Source organism: Acomys minous, assembly GCF_964271855.1.
Source record: "Acomys minous genome assembly, chromosome: 2".
In the NCBI taxonomy this organism is placed as follows: Eukaryota; Metazoa; Chordata; class Mammalia; order Rodentia; family Muridae; genus Acomys; species Acomys minous.
In genome coordinates, this window is record NC_140484.1 from 100,684,561 (window position 1) to 100,701,140 (window position 16,580).

The 16,580-nt window shown below is 49.0% G+C and overlaps 1 protein-coding gene across 7 annotated transcripts in view; it reads left to right on the forward strand.

The window, feature by feature from the left end:
• Positions 1-16,580, forward strand: part of APBA2 (amyloid beta precursor protein binding family A member 2) — a 226,919-nt gene that overhangs the window by 97,864 nt on the left and 112,475 nt on the right. The gene's annotated exons all lie outside the window — the stretch shown is intronic.

Here is a 16,580-nt window from a genome sequence, read left to right on the forward strand (position 1 = left end):
CTCCAGCACTTGTTCATTTGTTCATATTATGCAGCTGCCTGCCTTAGCTGTATCGCAGCATAGACGACTTAAGCAGTGTCCAGGTAGTTCACCGAAGGAGAATGCTGCCTGGGCCATCTTCGCTTAGGTGGCTGAGCGTCTGTAATATGGACGTGCTGTGCTTCAAATGTTCTTTAGGTTGAAAAGGGGATGCTGGCCCGAGCTTTGAGCATGAAGGCCTTAGGTAGTTGTGCTGCTGCTGCTGTTGGCTGCCCTCAGGTGGGTGGTGGCACACAGTTTTTATGATAGGACAGAAGGAAGAACAAAGAGTTCCCTGGTGTCCAGCTGTCAGGCCTGCAGCTTGTTTGGAGGGCACCCAAGGGAGCCATGAAGGAGGTTCATTTTCCTACTTTCTTAAAAAAAACCCTGTTGGGAGCTTGTGAGCTGTAAGAGACCCAACTGTGAGGCTGCTTGTGTGTGCACTGGTGCACGGTGCATAACCTTCCATCGTGGGTCAGCCACTGCACCCCCACAGTGTGGAGCGGTGATGCCCTGCTCCCCCAGGGCTGCAGGTGGGTGGGCACTGGCTTCCTTCTGCCCAGCATGCAGGTCAGCAGGCAGGTGAAAGGACTTCCCTAGCTGCAGGAGTTGGGCTGTATTTTTCCAAACCCATTAAGGCTCTTGAGCAGCCGGGGTTGCTTAATGGTCCTGAAAGCATTTCATTAGTCCAAAGGCCTCTGCACTGCACATCCAGGGACACAGATTTTAAAATCCTCTGGGTCTGAGGCCCTGAGCTCTCTGTGGTGTCAGCAGAGCCCGAGTCTCAGTGTCACTGCCACCTGCCATCTTCCCACGGATACTTGAGGCTAGGACGGCTCCAGGCAAGCGTTTTTCCAGGGTACATGCTAGCCAGTCCTTCTATCCCTGTCTGCTCTGCTACCCAGGAGCCCCTGCGGGCTGGGCCTCTAGTATCCCTCCTGCTGCCCACCCCCCTTGTTTTTCATAGCCTTTGCTGTGGCCTCAGCTGCCCTGCCTCCTAGCTGTCTCCTGTCTGTTCTGCTGTGTCCCCAACTCTTCTTCGTTGGCATTGATGGCTCTCCTGGATTCTTGTCACATTGAGAGAAGGTCATTTTATCTCCTTTGGTCCTTTTCTGTTTTCAGAGGTCAAGAGTATGGTCCTTTCAAGGCCATTTTATTTGTCCATCGAAGGCACCTACTATCCACCTCAGTCAGAGACTGTTGGTCCCTCCAGGCTGTACAGCACTCCAGCCGGTTTCAAGATAGCGTGGCATCTGTGGGGAGGGGTGTGGTGCAGGAAGCTAGGGGCCCCCTTTTAGGTAGGGTTTGGCTTTTATTTCAAACCCTCCCGGTGTGTGTCAGCTTGTTGTTGCTGTCTGGCACGGCTATCCATACTTGTCAGGAGTCTTGTGTACACTTTCCTGTCCCTCTAGAGTCCCTCTCTGGATGCACCAGTGGCCGCCTGCCTGCATTAGCAGATGGCTGTAGGGCACATGTGGCCTCGTGGCGGGGAGCTCTGTCAGGATTGTCAGTCTGTGACTGTAACTCATTCGCTTCTGGGACCTCAGGTGTTTGGGTGCTGAATGGCATGCTTAGTTGCTTATCCTTTGGATCTTCGCATCAATTCCTAAATGGGGCTACAGGGAGGGACGGGGGTCAAGCCCATGCAGCCAAAGCCAGCTGACCCACCGAACAATGCGTGTTTGTGTTGCTAATGAAAAGAAAATTTATTTCTGAAGTCTGCCTTAAGATTTCCCATGAGCACAGGAGGGTGAGGCAGGGTCAAAGCTGCCTTTTAGAGATGGCTGCCATGCCACGCAGCCTCAGCGCTTAGTAGATTCACTGCTGACCATTCAGGCTCAGGGCAGTGTGAGAGTGCCGACTGAGTTTAATGTCTGACACTTTCTACCGTGTAAGACTGGAAAAGTGGACCTGCCTCCAAGGTAATAAAGGATAAAGAGTTTGTGTTTGCCCTCTCTTAAATTGCATGGCCCAATATTTTGATAGGAGTGTGGGGACTTAGTGGACACGAGCTTGTCTTTCACGCCTGATTTTTGGATGACTGGACCACACCGCCTCTCTGACATGGCTCCTCGTCCGTTCACACCCTTCATGCATGTAATGAAACCACATTTCACAGTGACATGAATCTTTTTTTTTTCTCTCTCTCATGCAACTGAGAGATACAGACCAGCTGGTTTCAGGCACCATTTGATCTAGCGCTCTGATTTTGTTACCACTGTCCTGTTTCCCTTTGCTGTTCTGCGGTATCCACATCATCCTAGGGTAGGTTCATATTTTATATATGCTCTGGTGTATGTGTTCTAGTTGTCAGGATTTCTATTTTGACAATGGAAAAATTATCTGCAGTCCTCAAAGTGGTCAAGTCCTATTAGAACTTAATCATTGGACAAAAAAAAAAAAAAAAAAAAAAAAAAAAAAATTGGTGAAGACAGATACAAACAAACCAAAACAATGACTGTCACGGTAAGGAAAACTGACAAAGAGGTACTGGGGAGACATGGCAAGCTCAGAGACATCTGGTGGTGTGCTGAGAGCATACATCCCCCAAAGCTCACAGGAGCCTGGCATGGCTGCCCACAGAACTAGTGTCAGCCTGCTCTAGAAGCCAAATTGAGATTTGGTATTGGGCCACCCTTGGCAGTGACTCCCGGTTGCTGTCATCTCTTTGTAACAATGAAAAATGTGGTGCAAGACTCCAGTCACACCAGTGGAACCCATGCATCGGGGCCCCCTCTGTGTTAGGGGGCCCTGGGAGAATGGAACTGATAGGATGAACATTATTAAAAGAGGAGTTGTTAGAGTTGTATACACAGTATGGTCTGGGTAGTCCAACAATTACTTTGCACATGGAAGGACTGAAAACTCAATAACTGTTTATTTCTTGAAGCTAAATGTTATCAGCATGTTATCAGCGCCCTCACACCGATGCTTGAAGGCTTGGGGGAATTCCAGGAGAGCTGCTTTTCTTCAGTCCACATTAGAATCAGATACTGGGTTCTGATATCAGTGAGAGAGCGTAGCAGCAGCAGTAGCAGCAGCAACAGTGGAGTAGCTGAACTTACCAGTGAGATGCAAAGGCAAGCAGGCAAAAAGCAATAGCTTCCCCCTCAGACTCCCTTCTATCCGGGCAGCCACCCACACTGAGGGTGGAGTCTTCACATCTCAATTAATATAATCAGGACTCTCCTGCACAGGCATTCTCAGAGGCCAGCCTTAATCCAGACAATCCTTCACAGGTGTGTCCTAGAGGAAGCAGTACTCATAAATGATCCTGGGTCTAGTCTGATAACCAAGAATAACCATAGCACCTTGCTATAGACGCCATAGGCTTATCAAGATGGGGAGGGGCTGGAAAGATGGCTCTGCAGCTAAGGGTGTGTAATGCCCTTATAGAGTTTGGTTCCAAGTTCTGATGTCAGAGGGCTCACAATCACTTGTAACTCCAGGGGTCTGATGATCTGATGGCTTCTCACTTCCCATGCATGCACGCCCGCATGCACACATGCATGTACACACAAGCATACTTTATAAAGCATCAGGGAGAATTTGGCGAAGCAGGGAGATATAAAATAGGCTGTTGTCCCATGTCCCCATTGTGCAAGCTGGCCATGGGATCCGCTGGTACGGAGGCCCTGAGATGGCAGCAGCATCCCATTGTTTAAGGACTTAGTTACCTATAGGATTCCTGCATTTGGAAGGGTAAGAGTGTCTGTGAACAATCTCAGCCCAGTCCAGGCAAAATGTGTGATTAATTCGGCTGTAACACAGAAGGGGCGAAACTCACAGGCAGGGCAAGATGGCTTAGCAGGTAAAGACCAAGCCTGGCCACATTACTACCCACATGATGGAAAGACTCTTGGAAGCTGTTCTCTGACCTCCACAGGTATGTGATGGTATGTGCACATGTGTATACACAGACACACACACACACACACACACACACACACACACAGAGACATGCACACACAATCAATAAATGAGTGAAAATTATAAAGAAAGAGAAAGTCACTTTCTTGCTTTTATTTCCCCTGGAAATGTGTATTTGTGGTGCACATGTGGCCATTTTTGAATAATTGGTGTTAGTGGTGATTTGGAGGCCACCAAGTTCTGTCTAACATGAAGTTTGAAGTTTGGGGCCATGCACAGAAATTTTATGTCTTTTGTTTTCCAGTCCATTCTTTTCTAGAGCCCCTTAACATAGTGGGGAGGAAAATGAAATTCAGAAGTGACACTTTTCTTCAAGGCTTGTGTAGAATCTAGAAAAGTCCCAGAGTACAGGATGTGAGTAAGGTCATCATCACCAGGTCACTCTCAGGGTAGGCCACCTGGCCTGTGATGATTAATGTCCACTGTCAACTTGATTGCATTAGGAAGTGTCTGGAGATGAGTATCACACACCTCTGGGGGGGTCTGTGATGGGGGTTCCAGAGGGCACTCAATAACGGGGAAGATGCTCCTGCATGGTGCCACTGGGAGTTGGTAGAAATGAGGCACCTGGGCCACAGGCAGCCTTTTTCTCCTCTTCCTGTCTGTCATGAGGTGACTGGCCTCCTCCCTCACCTTTGCAGCCTGAGCTCAAGCCCCAACGTGACAGAGCCCCTTCTATTGTTTATATAGGTTTTTGTTTGTTTGTTTGTTTTGCAATTCGGAGTAACTTAACACATCAGTTGTGCCAGCAGCTGAGCTCCTACACCCACCCTACCTGTGAAGGACAAGTTCTAGAACCTTGGAACAGATCGAAGTCTTCTAGGAGGTCCATGGCTGTGGAGGGTGTGGGCCCAAAGCACATGTGGGGAGGGCGTTGAGAGTCAGTCCACAGGACCTTCAGGTCCAAAGCATGGAGGCCATTTTGTGGTCCCCACTCCTGGGCCAGAGTGTTTCTTAGCTATCAGCCATGCTAGAAGACCTGTGCCCTCTCAGGAATGTGGTCTCCTCTGCTGACTCCATCTTTAAATGTGTTCTAGAGAGTGTTCAACCTCTCCTCCCACTCGGTGTAAGGCCAATGCTTTTTGCTGTTGTGGGTGCAAAAGGTGGCAAAGTGGCCAGTAGCTGTATCGTCAGGCACTCTAGGCATGATGCTTGGTACCACAGGTGCCAGGATGGCCACAGGGTGACTTGGAGGACACATAGTTGGGGTGGTGACCTGGATCACCTAGGTACTGTCCCTAGTGTGGGATCCTGTGACTAAGGGCAGATTATCTCCAGGTTGTGTGACCCTGAGAGCCTTCGAATAAGATGATGTGTTTCCCAGAGACTTCATTTGAGCCACACAACAGGCCTGTGGCACAGGTTCCTAGAGAACCCATTGCCACTTAAAGGTTGTGACCAGGGTCCTTATAATAATTTTGATGTTGAATGCCTCCCCCACAAAACACATCAGAAACTTGGTTCCCAGCATGTGAAACTATTGGGAGGAGGTGAGTCTGGAGGCATGGAGGGAGTTAGGCTAGTTGGGGGCATGCCTCTGCAAGGCACAGTGATGTCCTGCCTTCTTCCTGCTTTAGTCTGCTAGCTCGCAGACCGCTGTGCTCTGACTGCTGATGCATAGTCCAGAAGCCACAGCACTGGAGCTTCTGAGATGAAGACAGCATGATGCAGACTGCTATGGCCACGGAGACCCTAGTCTCCAGCTGGCCCAACCACAGCCCTCAAGATGGCCTCTGGGATTAGATGCTTCTCAAGGAAGGCTATTTGTCCCAAAAGCCAGAGAGGAATTGGGGTTTCTCTAGGGCCCCATTTCCAAAGGAGAGCTGAGCTCAGCAGTGGGCACAGCTCGGTGACAGAGGCCCCCACCCCCACGCCCCCCACCCCCCACCTACAGCTACCTCTGTGGGAAGAACGGATCTTCTTGGGATGTACGATGGTTTGATTTGGGTCCTTAACACTGTAGTGCAAGGCTGTCTGTCACTCCAGCCCTTCAAACATCTCAAAGGGCTGAGCCTGAGGTGGCAATGGCTGGAAGGCTTGGGGCAGCTGAGTCTCAGGTGGCAGTGGCTGGCAGCAGGCAGTTCAGAGGAGAGGAGGCAGAAGGAGGGGCTGGGCCGGCCTCATCCTGCTGAAGCCGTAGGACCCCTCGGGTGCTGACAGAAGGGCATGTGCTGGAGATGGGCACACTTCCCTTGTTTGCATTTCTCACGTCTCCTCTCTTGGTCTAGCTGGAGGGCGATGAGTGATGAGAAAAACAATGTCATTTCCTAACAAATCAAGGTCAAGGGAGAGCAGGAAAAGCCCGGACCGAACTCTGTCACTTCAGTCCAAGTGTTCTACCAAAAGGGAAGCAAGCTCGCAATTTATTGGGCATGCGATCGTATTTGTTCTCAGTCGGCGGCCAGAAAGGTGGCTGTTCTAATCAAGATTGATTTTTGGATGGCACATTGGATGGCATGCATGCGTGTGTACGTGCGTGCCTGTGCCTGTGTCTGTGTCTGTATGTGCATGCCACAGCACGTATGTGGAGGTCAGACGCAACTTCAGGAGTCAGTTTTTTCTCCTCAAACTGAGGGTCCCAGGAATTGAACTCATGTCAGAGTACTTGGCAGCAGGTGACTCTACCTGCTGAACCATGTTGCCGGCCCAAGATTCTGATTTATTCTCAAAGATTTACGATAAAGCACCATCAGTAGCTTGACAGTGGGGTATTGGGATGGCTCTAAACTCATCACAGTGGCCAGGTCAGCAGGAAGTGTCATGTCCTGAATGTTTGGTCTCACTAGTGTCTGTCACTGTCACCGTCACATCTGCTCTCTTCTCTGTACTAGGACCAAGACATTCTGTCCAGTCCCCCAGGGAGAGGGAAATGAACCCACTATTGAAGGGTTTAATCAAGAAAATATGGGAGCACAATTCAATGCACCAAGGAGACCAGTGCGGGACCCACTTCCTGTTTGCACCTTCCTGTTTCTCGCAGAGAACACCCCTGCTTCCATTTCTTGCTTCCTGCACCGCATTTGTAAATGTGCCTCTTCTTGTTTTTCAGGCTGTCTGAAGGCACTCTGTAAATCGTATCAGGTCACAGCATTTATTTATTTTTTTCTTTATCTGTAGCTGCCTTCTCTGCTTAACCTGCTGCTGGAGAGTTTCAGCCACAGGAAGTCGTAGCTGGAGCATGCCTTGTCAGTGCCGCACGGTGCTGCGCGTTGGCTCCCGCTGATGGCAGTTCAGTCGCCTTCCAGTTTCTGGCTGTTACAAACAAGGCTGTCCTGGATATTTGTGTGTGTATCTTTGTGAGCGTGAGCCAGATTTGTGAGGCGTGCTTAACAGGGAATTGCTGTGGGATTGAGGATACAAACTTTAAATTTTACCAGAAGTAGCCAAATTGCGTTCCAGGGTCGGTAAGCGTAGCACGGAGCAATGCCACCAGGGTGGGCGAGTCTCCTCGCTGCCCTTTCTTGGACAACATTCAGTATTTCAGATGTTTTTAGTATTTGTTAGTCGGAGTGTTTTCTCTGCCTGTGGTGGTTGAGTAAGGATGGCCTCCACTGGCTCGTATATTTGAATGCTTTGTTCCCAGTTCGGGAACTATTTGGGAAGGATTAGGAGGTGTGGCCTTGTTGGAGGTGGTGTGTCAATGGGGGTGGGCTTTGAGGTTTCAGATGCCTGCACCAGGCCCAGCATGATTTTTTTTATTATTTTACTCATATTACATCTCAATTGTTATCCCATCCCTTGTATCCTCCCATTGCTTTCTCCCTCCCATTTTCCCCTTACTCTCCTCCCCTATGACTGTGACTGAGTGGGACCTCCTCCCCCCTGTATATACTCATAGGGTATCAAGTCTCTTCTTGGTAGCCTGCTATCCTTCCTCTGAGTGCCACTAGGCCTCCCCATCCAGGGGACATGGTCAAATATGGGGCACCAGAGTTCCTGTGGAAGTCAGTCCCCACTCTCCACTTAACTGTGGAGAATGTCCTGTCCTGTCCATTGGCTAGGTCTGAGTAGGGGTTCGAAGTTTACTGCACGTATTGTCCTTGGCTGGTGCCTTAGCTTGAGCAGGACCCCTGGGCTCAGATCCGCCTGTCATAATGTTCTACTTGTAGGTTTCTAGGACCCTCTGGATCCTTCCATTTCCCCATTCTCCCACGCTTCTCTCACGCTTACACCCACTCTCTCTGCCTCCTGCTTGTGGATCAGGACGCAAGCTCTCAGCTACTGCGCCACGCCTGCTGTCCCGCCCCATGTTCCCCACCTCACACCCTGAAGCTGTAAGCCCCAATAATCTCTTTCTTCTATAACCTGCCTTGGTTGTGGTGTCTTCCCAGCAATAGAAAAGTAATCAGACACCACACAAAGCCTTGGTTTCCATTCCCTGCCTGCCACTGAGCTGGACCACCTTTCCCACATTTATGTTCATGTATTTATAATTGGCTTTATCTGCTTGTTCTTTAGGAATGACTGAGCCTACTTTTTGCCCCATTTCATCTTTTCTTGTGGTCAGCCTAATCCATTGTTTGATTTATGTAACTGCAGGCATATATTTCTCTTTTCATACTTTCATGGGGCTAAGAGTGTGGACTTCAGGGTCATCCCGCCAGGATTAAACCTTAGGTTGGGTACATCTTCTGAGACCATGGCCAAGCTAATTAATCTGCATATGTCCCAGTTTTCTCGTCTGTGAATGTGGCGGGGGATGGTAAGAGGCTTTGTATCTGTGACGCGGCGTTTTTGTCCTTTTCCCGTGCTGTCACAGAACACCAGAGGTTGGATAACTTATAAAGAACAGACATTTCTGTGGCTCACAGTTCTGCAGTCTGGGAAAGGCAACATGAAAGTACTTACATCTGATAAGAGCTGTGTCCCCCATGGCAGAAGATGAAAGGCCAAGGCCGAGAAGGAGACAAAGAGGGAAGAGAAAGAGAACTGAGCTCATCTTCAGCCGGAAACCAGCTCCTGTGATAATTAAACCCCTCCCTGGATATCCACATTAATGCATTCATGAGGTTAGCAGCCTCCTGATTTAAATACCTTTGAAAGGTCCCAGAGCTCAATACTTGCATTTGGGTTAGGTCTCCAATAGGTGAACTCTGGGGGGACACAGTTGAACCATAGCAGACGGCGGGGGACTTACTTCAGCTAGCATGACCCTGTCCTGTGAGGTCACGTGGGAGCCTGTACACAAGCATTGGCACCCTATCCAAATGAGTTCTGTGTCCTCCTTTGATGGGCTGGCAGGCACTGCTGGGCTTGGCTCTCAGCCTTCTACACAGCCCTCCCTTCAAGCCCCAAAGTGCCTGAATAGAAAATGAAACCCCAGCCTCCCTCCAGGGGATGCCTGGGAATTGGAAGGCAAAAAATAGAAGCTTCGTTTGCTTTGGAGAAAATGACAGTGAGAAGGGCAGCCAGCAGAGGTGGCTGGGGAGGCTGACGAGCCCTCGCTGGGCCTGCACACCTTGAGGTTGGATGCAGCTGTGCTGATCTGCCAGCAAGCTGTCCCTTCCCTTTCATCCTGGCCTCCCACTGGCATCGCTGTTGGTCCGTGACATCCACAGTCTTGGCATCCAAGGCCCAGTTTTTAATACCTCGGCGTTGAACTGTCCTCTGGCGAGGCTCCAGATAACAGGATGAATTTAATGTGGAGAATCATTGGGAAAATATGTCAGAGATTATAGGTTAGGCAGGCCTGCCAAGAAGGGTACGGAAAACTGTGCTCTGTCCCATGATGGCATGGGCGCACAAGGGCCGACTTACTGAAGAGGACTGAGTGTACAGCCTAGACAGGTGACCACTAGTTCTGGAAAATCTGATAATCAAGTAGTCCATATGTGCTCAGGACATGTTCTGAGAAGTCTTGTGCAGAACCTACCTGTACTAAGGTGCTGTGACATCACTGGGTGTATGATCTCTGTCCACTGTTATTTATGTGACATTTTACATCACACAGATTCTGTGACATCATTGAGTATATAATCTTGCTCTGTTGTCATCAGTGTGGTGCTTTATGGGACCAGCTGTCATTAATGTGCTGTGTGACTGTGTTGGAGAGTGCCTTGGAGTATTCTCTGTACAAGTGTAAGCCACAGGGTGAGGTCCGGAGTGCTCCTCGGTGGCGCGTTTCTGAGCCCAAAACACTGGTGGTTTGAGAAGAAGTTTCTGAGTATCGAACCAATCGAAACAGTCCACATCTGTACCTTCAACTCTGCCTTTAGGGTGGTACCAGGGATTCCGCCAGAGGCAACAGTCACGTTGAAAGAACTAGTCTGAACCAGTGAAAACATCTCCCACACAGTCTCTGCTTTCAGATCTGGAGCAGGAAGCGAAGGACTGGAAGCTCAGTGTCACCTGTTGACGTGGCCCATCACCTCCAGACTTTGCATGATATCCTTTCCAAATCTGGGGTTTGTAACCATCTTCCTGATGACAGTTGGCGCATTATTTTTAAGCCTCTTCAATAGCATAGTTGGAGGCACCTGCTGGAAGCAGCAGTCGTTTTTGAAATTTTGAGATCATCAGAGACTCACTTTAAATCCTGCTTGTTCCCAAAACATTTGCACAAATAAGAGTCTCGAGATCTGAGCTTTCTATTCTGAAGATGCAGCTTGCACAGGAGGAAAATAACACACACCCGTCTTTATAAATAGAGTTATTAGCACTGAAGACTTCGCTGTGCAGTCAGCTTGGGGATTTAGCTACTCAGAATTTTAACATCTTACTTATAAACAGTACCTGGGCTTCAGCAGTTGTCATATCTCCTTCCCACTGCCTCTGAGGACCTGGGGACCTTTTCTGAGCTCAGCCTCTCTTCCCGCGCAGAAACACCGCTATGACCAGCTCTTGGAGTTGTGCTTCTGGGCCCCTGTCTTTCTTTGTCCTGGAAGATACTTGGTCTGTCCACTTGAGCACTGTCTCTGTGTATCACACTAGTAAGTGACAGGCCCACATCCTTAGTCCTACAGTAGTTAACACATGTCCATTGTCTGGGGAGCATCCACTTTCCTCTCCTGAGAAGTCGCCTCATCCTGCGTGGTATGAGGCTCCAGCCCCATCCGTGGGGATGTGAGCCATCTTGTTGCATTCTTCTCTGGATGGTTTGGATGGAGTTTCCTGTATCAGGTCCTGGGAGACCATCTGTTCTATAGCATACCTGTCCAGTGTCTGCTTCTTTCAGCGACGCATCCCCAGGGTGAGCAACAGTTACCCAACCAACAGTCCTGTGGTTTCAGATACCAGATTGGTGCCAGGGTATAGGGATGGGGGTGCAGGAGGAAGCCTCTGTCTCTGATGCTTCTGGACCTAGACCAGTGCTTCTGACAAGAACTCTGTGACAATCCCAGGGCCTGTGCAGTGTGTGGCCAGGGTCCTGGTCACAGATGTCTGCCGGGTTAGTAACCCTCTTCACAGTGCGCTTCTTTTCTATCCAAGCACAGAGTTGCAGGCATCCCCGGTCTGCGTGTCCAGCTCCTAGCTCTTTACAATGTGGAGTTTGCCGGTTAGCACAAGGACGTTAACACACAGCTCTGTGGCCGCCAGGATGTTAGAGGCACCCAAGCGGTCCTCTGCCTCTCTAATGGTGATTGCAGCGGTCTTGTATAGAGTCAGAGCTCTCGACTCTACCTGGTGAGTTGGATGTGTCACATCTCCATCTTCCTGGTTCCTCACTCCTTCCAGGTCTAGGACTTAATGTTTTGCTGTAATAGTTTTGCCTTAATTTTCGGGAGAAAATGCTTGTTCAAGGCTGCTTCTAACATGTGTGTGCTCCCCCCCCCCCCGCCCCGTGCATGCGTGTCCTCAGTAGCTGGGTACCTCAGCTTTGGATTGATTGTTCAATGAGATGCCCTGCCTGGAGTGAGAGTGTTTGTGTTTGTGCGTGTGTGTCTGTGTATGTCTGTGTGTGTGTCTCTCTGTGTGTGCATACACGTGTGCGTGTGCTTGCTGTAAACATATACATGAACCATCAGATGTAATCAGCACATTCTGAGCCATCCTCTCCAAGTAATTTTTACGTCTAGAATACCTGGGAACACAGCATTTCAAAGGTTGTGTTTGACCACAGACTAATTTATTTTGCAGAAACTTGCATGTTGAAAAGTACAGGACCAATGATGGCAGTTAAAGTGGTGTCTTGTGAGAAAGTTAATGAATCCTGGAACCTGATCGCCAGAAATCACAACAGTCATCTTCCTGTAAGAAACTGGGCCTCAGGAGTGCCATATGACATCAGATAGTGAAAGCTATTCACCAGATGTATTCTCTGTGTCTAATTCCTACCGTAGACAGAACAATAGCCCAGAGTGCCTTTGCTTCTATGGTGGGTCTTAAAGCAGGGTGCTCTGGGAGGCCCGGTACCCCGGAGGATCCTACAATAGGCACAGGGCAAAAGGAACCCTTTGGCTTGACTTTGTATGCCTTTCCAGGAAAGCTGAGCTGTAGGGTCCACCATCTCCCACCTCCATCCAAAACCAAACCCTGTGAGTGGATAGATCTCCTGGGTGCAAAGTATCTTAGTCCTGCCGGGGAGACTTTCAGCCTGAAGGATACAGAGGACCAAGAAATTATTCTGAAGATGGCTGTGGGGTGGAGAATGGGAGTCAGGTGCTGTCTAATCACAAATGTCTGAGGAGGCCTGCCATGCCCACTCTGGGGGAAGGAGGAGGGAAGGGGCAAAGTGTTCAGCCTTGGTAGGAATGGCTGAATGCACCAGATGGGAAGAAAAACCCAGGTAACCCTGGAAGGCATACTGTCTCCTTTTTAGCCACTGGCAAAAGCTGTTATTTTTCCTATGACCCAGTTAATTATAGGGGTGGCTACTGACCCTTATGGTCTTTCAGGGCCTTCCCCTGGTTTCATGAAGGTCCCAAGAGAGAGCACAAGGAACTGGCAGTGGTGTGGGGTCCAAGTGGTAGGTGACCTTGCATTTGAATTAAAAGGGATGCTGGGAAATTGGAGAAGACAGACATGAAAAGAATGCAAATGAATTGCATCAGAGTGGACAGGAGCCCTGACTCCACATCCACCACGGATGGCTGCGTGGAGCCTATAAATAGACACGTAAAGCCGGGTTCTAAATTGAGTTCAGACGTGGGCCTGTTTCCTCCACAAGGAAAAGTATTTGTGTAAGGTAGAACGCACACCACTGTTTCCAAGCTGAAGGATGTTGTGCTTTCTTGGGGGGACTCTATGTGGAGCAGGCGGGGGATGTGCGGCTGCGGATGAATGAGACTCTGTCCTTCTCAGGGGCCCCGCAGGAAAGGGAGAGCCATAGAGAGAGGCTCTCTAGGGAAGGAGGCAGCAGCAGCTCTCCGAGGGCAAGGAAATGAGTCCCTGGGCAGGTTCTGGGCCTCTCCCAGGTACCCCTGGTTAGGAGCAGGTAGAGGAAGCTAGAGCCAATGAACACGAGGACCTCCGCAGGCCCACAAAGGATTGGGATAGCGCTGGATGGCCTAGAATTAGCAGTGAGACACATGCTGTGGGTGGGGGTGGGGGGGTGGGGGCGGAGTGTCGTAGTGTCACCTGTGTGATTGGGTGAAGATTCTAACTTCCCAGCCAGTCTTCCTGGAGAGGACAGAGGCCAGCCTTCTCTCTGGCCGCATTACTCCATTTTTCTGTTATGCTAATAGACACCTCCATATCGTGGAACCCACAAGGAGACTGTGCTGCCTATCGACTACATCTGAGCAGAGGATCTAGGTCCTCACCATGCATGGTCCTTGGTTGGTGCATCAGTCTCTGCAGCATACTGGCCCCCTCCTCTGCCCAGATGTGTTGGCTCCATTGGTCTCCTTGTGGAGCCCCTGACCCCTCCAGGTCCTCCTATTCCCCAACTCTTCCATAAGACTCCCTCCCCTCCACCCATAAATTGGGCTGTGACTCTCAGCATGTGCTTCTGGTGTCTATTCCATTTGCCCTTCTGAATGAGAATTAAGCATTCTCCCTAGGGTCCTCCTTGTTATTCAGTTTCTTTAGGTCTGTAGATTGTAGTGTGGTTGTCCTGTATTATGTGGCTAATATCCACTTATAAGTGAGTATATACCATGCGTGTTTTTCTGGGTCTGGGTCACCTCACTCAGGATGATCTTTTCTAGTTCTATCCAGTTGCCTGCAAATTTCAAGGTTCCTTGTTTTTAATAGGCTGTTTTTAATTGTGTAAATGTACCACAGTTTCTTTATCCACTCTTTAGTTGAGGGATGTCTGGGTTGCTTCCAGATTCTGGCTGTTACACATAAAGCTGCTACGAACATAATTGAACAAATGTCCTTGTTGTGTGGTGGAGCATATTTTGGGTATATGCCCAGGAGTGGTATAGCTGGGTCTTGAGGTAGCACTTTTCCCAATTTTCTGAGAAAGAGGTAGATTGATTTCCAAAGTCGTTGTACAAGTTTTCACGCCCACCAGCAATGGAGAAATGTTCTCCTTTCTCCACATCCTTGCCAGCATGTGCTGTCACTTGAATTTTTGATCTTAGTCATTCTGATGGGTGTAATATGGAATCTCAGAGCTGTTTTGATTTGCATTTCCCTGATGACTAGGAACATTGAGCATTCCTTTAAGTGTTTCTCGGTCATTCAGTATTCCTCTGCTGAGAATTCTCTGTTTAGCTCTGTGCCCCAATTTTTAGTTGGATTACTTGGCTTGTTGATGTTTAATTTCTTGAGTTCTTTGTATATTTTGGATATTAGCCCTCAGTCAGATGTAGGGCTGGTGAAGATCTCTTCCCAGTCTGTGGGCTGTCATTTTGTTCTGTTAACAGTGTCCTTTGCCTTCCAGAAGCTTTTCACTTTCATGAGGTCCCATTGATTAATTGTGGATCTTAGAGCCTGAACTGTTGGTGTTCTCTGTTCAGGAAGCTGTCTCCTGTGCCAGTGAGCCAAGGCTCTTCTGCATTTTTTCTTCTAAGAGATTTAGTGTCTCGGGTTTTATGTTTATTTTATTTAATTTTATGTTTTTTTAATGTGGGTTCTGGGGATGGGCCTTGGATGGACCCTCCAGCTTGTGCTGTCCTTAAGCACTTTGCTGACTGACCTATCTCCTCAGCCTCAGTAGTTGTTCTCCTCCACATTGGTGCCAGTGCTGTACAGGCCTTTGTCGATACCTACACAGGAAGCAAGCAGCTCATATGGACTGCACTTTGGGAAGTGAGTGTGTGGTTAAAATGCCTCATCTGTGGTGCTCACTTGAGTGTGATAAAGAGGCCTCCACAGAGAGCAGGAACTGTAAGGCACTGAAGTGCCACATATGCACCAGACCTTTGGGAAGGACCTGGGCACCTATGTGAATGCCAGGTCCCCTGCCACTCTAGCATGGGCACAGAGGTTAAGGGTCTGCAGATTCCCTTACCAGTCTTTTAGAGGATTCTAGTCATTTCTATCTGAATGTGGGGCATTTGCATGGGCTAGGTTGGGACAGATGAAAGTCTCCAAAGCTAGGAGGAGCTGGTGCTAAGAATGTCTGCCCAGGGACCTGAGTGTGGCCATATGGCTTTGTTGGAAATGTCATAGTACAAGGCCAGATTGGGCCTTTGTCACAGAGTAGAAGCCATTGTCTGCTTGTGCAGTAGAAAGACCCATTTCTTTCTCTCCAGTGAATAAAGCCACCTCCTGTGACCTCTGACCCCTTCCTTAGCAGGTAGAAGATGAATTGCTTCCATCCTGGGCAGCTACCTGTGAAGCCTCTGCCCTGAGCTTTCTACCTTGGAAGTCTTTGGGCGGAGGCCTTTTAAAATGGAGCAGAGGAGCTGGGGGGATGTTTCAATGAGAAAAGTGTTTACCTTCAAACACGAGGACCTGCGTTTGGACCCTTGGGTACCCTTGTAAAACTCTGGGTGCATTGGCCGGGCTCTCTGAGTTCAGGTCTTGGAGGGCAGAGACAGGAAGGTACCTGAGGTTACTGGTTAGCTGGTCTAGCCAGTTAGTGAGCTCTGGGTTCAGAGACTGTCTTGACAAGAGTGACTGAGGAAGATGCTTAATGCTGGCTTTTGATCCTTCACATACATGAATACATGTGTGTGTGTGTACACACAGCACACCACACAAAATAAAAAGAAACAGAAAATCCTCTATAATTTCATCCTATTTTAGCTGTGGCACACGCAGAAGGCCATTAGACTCTGTTCCAAGGACAAAAAAACTATTCTTTCCTTCCTGACCCTCCTCAAGGTCTGGGCTTGAATCCTTCAAGTCTGTTGGCTTTCCTCCTCAGCTTTCATTTGTAAAGTGGACTGTTTAGGGGAAGCTGAGGGGCCTGATTCTTTTTTCTGGCTCTTTAACGAACTGTCCTGGCCAGGAGGGAGGGCTGAGACCCTTGAGGGAGAGTGTGAGACATCCTATCTCTTCCTTTAATAACTGCTCATTGTCCTCCGGCCCTCACGTGGACCCCCAGCCTTCTTTGAAAGTGCCACAGAACAAGGGTTCTGCAGCCACTGGGGTCAAGCTTTGTTGTGGGGAAATGCATATTTATGAGGTCTCTGAAGAGCTTCATTAATATGCAGGTAGTCTCTCCTGGAGTGGTACATAAGCCATCATTATTTGTCCAACACATTTTTTTTTCTTAAGGCAATAATTATGCAATGAAATGGCTAAAGAAACATTTTAATTATTTGTTTAGGGTACTTTTCTGTCATCTCATTAGG